The 5,327-nt window shown below is 38.7% G+C and overlaps 1 long non-coding RNA gene across 1 annotated transcript; it reads right to left on the reverse strand.

Moving 5' to 3' along the window:
- Positions 1-2,172: 2,172 nt before the first annotated feature.
- Positions 2,173-3,061, reverse strand: LOC307030929. The gene is made up of 2 exons (XR_013805829.1): positions 2,994-3,061; positions 2,173-2,684 (listed from the first exon to the last, which is right to left on the reverse strand). It is a non-coding gene; the product is annotated as an uncharacterized lncRNA (long non-coding RNA).
- Positions 3,062-5,327: the final 2,266 nt, after the last annotated feature.

A 5,327-nucleotide genomic window follows, 5' to 3' on the forward strand; every position in this document is an offset into this window, starting at 1 on the left:
CTTAAGAAAATAAGTTGCAATAGGAGGTCAAACATATAAAGATTAAATTAAAAAGATTTAAAAATAATAATAAAGAGTAGTATTTACACCTAATTTAAATATACAAAGAACCTTAAAAGCTAAAAAACGAAAACACTTAGGACAATGGGTATGTAGAAAACTACAGTGTATTTTATTTTAAAGTGGAGATCTGTGCAGACTTGTGCAAAAATGTGCAAAGCATAGTCAGAGAGGCTCACAGTATTAAGAAAGAACCAGATGTTGTTCACATTATGTACATGAATGTAATGCATCATGTTTGTGGGGTGGATAACATCCATTGAATTATGGATTATAAACAATTGCTTCAAAGCCACAGATACATTATTAACCTATGGATCAACCGATTCAGCCACGTTTTTTTTGTTTTAATGCCATTGAACACGTCTTTTGATCAGATTGACAGCTATGGTGAGACGATCTCTCGTAAAAGCTCCGTAAAGGTACGTGTTGTGATGTCTGTGTTTGCTTCTCGTGTCGCGAGATTGGATCGCTTTGTGATGATACTATACTTAAATAATCTGTGGAGTCTCAGCTTTAATCGGATATATTGTATGTACAGTTTCGATAAGTAATAAGGGTATCTTTATTTTGAATTCTGTGCTAAAGTGCGTTAGTATTTAAAAAAAACAAAAAAAAACAGCACGTCCCTGCGGTGGGAATATCGCGCATGCGCATATCGTGGTTATCGCCATGACACGATATATCGTTCAGCCCTTGTATACAGGGAGAAGAGCAGAGGGGGAAAGAACGCAGCCTTGAGGGGAACCGGTGCTGATTGTCCGGGGGTCAGAGACGTGTTTCCCCAGCCTCACGTGCTGCTTCCTGTCAGACAGGAAGTCTGTGATCCACCTGCAGGCGGAGTCGGCACATGCAGCTGGGAGAGCTTGTCCTGCAGCAGAGCCGGGATCAGGGGCGGACTGGCCATCGGTAGAATCTGGAGAACCACAGAACGGCCGGTCTTCAAGGGCCGTTGACGGCCGGCCCTTTAAAAAAAAAATGTGTTTAACGTCATCATTTAAGTTGCGCTGACGGCCGACAGAGGGCGACAGCAGCCGCTAATGCAGTTGTGTGGTTCTTATCTGTCAAATAATTACACACGAAGAAGAAAAAAGACCGCCCACACGAAGAGAAGGGATTAGACGATTAGACGCCGCGGCAGACAGGGAGAATGAAAAAAAAATAGATAAAAATCTAAGAAAACGAAAAGAAAAAAGGTGGGGCCGAGAAGGCAAGAGAAAAAAAGGTGAATTCACTCGCAGGTGAAGCTTATAAATGTCGCAAATTGACAGACCTTTTTGGCAGCAGCTTAGAACAAGTGCAAAATGATGAAGAGAATGATGAGGGCGCGAGTTCAGATATACAGCCAGCCTCCTCCGTTCATGATGAGGGACAGAGTTGAGCTGGTGGAAGAACCAGCTCAACCCGCACACAAGTGCAGGGCAAGAGCAAGAGGTGGGTGAGAATGATCCCTTGAACTCAGTGGCGTTTTCTCCTGGAGGCCGAGGGAAGCCAGGCTTCCCCTGTTTTTTTGGATTGTAGCTATAATTTTTATATATAAATAAAAACACTTCGTTTAGTTTCGGTAATTATTCTGCCGGCCCATCTCTCCCCCATTCTCATTGAGTATTTTACAAAGAGTGAAATGGCGCTCCTCTAGATGTTATGGTGAAACAGTATATTGCACTCTCTATTGCGAGAGGAGGCTATCCGAAATTCGCTTACCTTGGTGAAAAAAAATGGAGGGATTGACCAATCAGATGAAGCTCACGTCATGCCTCACAATCATAGACTGTATATATAAATGGAGGTAGGGTCCGTGACATCACCCACAGGGGTGCCGCTAGGGATTTTGGGCCCCGTGAAAAGATATCAAATTGGGCCCCCCCATCACCAGGCCCAGGCCACGCCAACCAAGCACAATTGCTAACCACACCTCCAGAACCCAACCCACTCATGTATGCTTTAAATAACTCCACCTGTACAGGCTTGCATCTATCTTGTAGTCCAATACTAACCGCACAATATTTACTGACACTGAGCTGTGAAAATATAACACTGTGCAGACATGGAACATTCTGCTGCAGTAGAATTCACTATTTGATATAACACTAACATTCCTGACAATAAATATCAATAGTCATCTTTTATGGTGTACATGCCTAACAATAACATTTATGAATGGAACATTCTCAACATGAATGCATAAATCCAAATAAATATAACTTAAATATACATGACCTCTTAAATTAAAATAAAGTGAACATTACCACCAACAAAATCATTTATAAAATGCTATAACACAAAAAATAACATAAGCAGCAGATTTTAAAATTAAATATACATACCAACTACAAAATATGCAGGTATTAAAGTGGAATACAACGGAAATGGAAATGAAAAGGCCTTATGGTGGTGCCAAATCAGAGCCTATTGCCTTTTCTCAGTCTTTTTTTTTACAGCTTCCTCATTTTGTCTGTCCTTTTCCTCACTTTGTCTGTCCCTTTCTGTACACCTTCTCTTGTCTTCACTGGAGCTTTCATCCTCCTCATCTACACTGGTACTGCCACTGGCACTGTCACTGTCCTTCACCTCTTCCTCCACTTCCACACACCTTCCTGACAAAACTGAAGAGGGCCCTGGCTCTGTAGCGTGTACATGACACATATGATAATATATTATTTAATATTAGTATTAATATCATAACCAAAATGTTGGTGATTAACATTTTATTTACCTAATACAGACTGATCACTCAACGCTTCAAACATCCTAAATAGACTAAAAGCAGTTTTTTGTCTTATATAGATCAGTGGCTATGTGGGAAAATACTGTGTTTGAAATGTATCATTTAAATTAGATGTTAGCTTTTTGTTTCGATATATATATGTGTTGTATTCCAGTCTCCCTTCAGATATGTTAAGTGGCATGCCATTCAACACAATGCTGCTCACCTCCTTCAGTTGGGAGAAAAGCTGGTTCAGGTTCAGCCTTATAGGCAGTGGCGGAGCCAGGATATTTTCAGAGGGGTGGCCAGGATGGAACCAGTGATCATTTTGGGGTGGTATTGCAATCACTATTATATGAACATAAAAATACAAACAAGGGATTATTTAAGGCACCTACAACACACCTCTACATCATTTGGGATTAAGCTAGTGGTGGAATAGATCAAATCATATTCAGTATATCTAACTATTTTTTTCATATTCCCGCAGGCAAAGTATCAACGAAGCTTACATTATACAAATGTAGTGCAATATACAGACTGTTTAGCTTATGGTGATCAGCAGCCCTATGAGCTCATTCTCTCAGTGTATCATCAGGAATACAGAGACACACACACATCATTTAAATAAGAGTTTTTAAATTCAATTATTGGTTAAGAATAAACATATTAAAGTAAATAACAATAAACTATAGCCCTTAACCCTGCAAGGCCCCCGGTTGTAATCCTACAACATTACTTTAAGCTATCCAAAAAAGTCAGTAAATGTTTTTTGTTTTTTTAAAAGACTACATTTACATAGTCAAAAGGTCCTTTTGTTCAGCCTCACAATGCTATTGGGTAGTACATGTGTTTATAGGTCCTGCCCTCTGGAGCATACATATAAGACTAACATTCCTGACAATATATCTCAATAGTCATCTTTTCTGGTGTAAATGCCTTTTTAATAATAACATTTTTGAATGGAACATTCTCAACACGAATGCATCAATCCAAATAAATATAACTTAAATATGTGGGAAAATACTGTGTTTGAAATGTATAATTGAAATGAGATGTTAGCTTTTTGTTTTGATATATATATACTGTATATATATATATATATATATATATATTGTATTCCAGTCTCCCTTCAGATATGTTAAGTGGCATGTAATTCAACACAATGCTGCTCACCTCCTTCAAAGTGAAATTAAAAAACTCTGCATTTTCTATATAGATATTAACATTAATGTCAGCTTCGTAAAAAAAAACATAAAAAATATTATTTACAATGGACTACGCTTAGCTAACAGACTAATTTCCACCACTCATGGACCACACTCACCTTTTCTCTTGACATACTGGGTGATATACTGTCTTCCTTTAGTCCCTCTCTCTTTCCTTTCTCTCCTTTCTTTTCTTTTAGAAAGCCTGACTTTGTGACTCATTGAGACATGGTGTTGTACCCTTAAAAAGGGAAATAGTGAGTGAGAGAAGTGAAGACATACAATCACACAGCTCCCGCCTTCAATCGTCTGAATCGAGCCATCTTTAAAATGAAGCTTGTACATTTACAATGAATACACTCAAATTTCAGGACCAATAATTATGACTAAATTCTCCTTTATCTTTAGCTCTTTAACAGTGGTAAAAAACATATGTATGGACATGTGAATGCAACAGTGCCAGGGGTAGACATTAAGGGTAAAATGCCACTGGCCCTCCGGGCCGGTGGAATTGTATTATCACTGGCCCCACCATTGTAACCACTGGCCCGGAGCATTCGTCCAAAAGAAAATCGACTTATAATGAAGAAAATTAACACATTTGTTGCAATAGTCATTTATGCACTAACTACATTACTACTTGTACTACAACATTTGAATCATCAGTTCTTCCTCATTTCCATTTGGTTTATTAAAATAATGATATTGTGGTCATTGTTAAAAAATGTCAGCTATTATTATGAGTATTATTATTTGTATAATGCACTTTCTGCCTTCCTGTCATTAGGAGTTAGAAATGTAATGGCTATGTAATAGATTAGATTAGAACCTTCATTATCCTAAACTGCTGGGACATTTCCCTATAGCCAATACCTTTTATATTTTCTACTCTTCACTTACTTGTCAGCATAGGTCGGCATTGATGTATAGAGCCGACAGAAGACCTTGTTTATATTGGCATCATATTGAAAGGTGCAGTGACGTGTCCTAAAACCAGGAAGTATAAGCTGCTCGTTTCCTAGACAAAAAGCAATGGGATTTCTCCAAAGGGTTTTGGAAAATAGTTGGAAATAAGCTCTTTGGAAAACAAACCTGTTTGATAAATGCATATTTTGTTCAGCCGGATAATTTCCACATGTCTACCCTACTTTTATAATTTTCAAATAATAAATCTAATCGATAGATTATAAAAGGGTTTTAGGACGCGTCACTGCACTAGAAGCCAACTCCATCGATCACAAGCTGGCTGAAACTTTCTCTTCCTCTTCTTCTCATACTCCCTGTCACTCTCCTTTAACTCCTCCCAGTCCCGGCGTCAAGAGGGGGCGTGAGGGGGCGTCGCCCCCTCACGC

This window comes from Notothenia rossii, assembly GCF_949606895.1.
Source record: "Notothenia rossii genome assembly, chromosome: 3".
Taxonomy (NCBI): domain Eukaryota; kingdom Metazoa; phylum Chordata; class Actinopteri; order Perciformes; family Nototheniidae; genus Notothenia; species Notothenia rossii.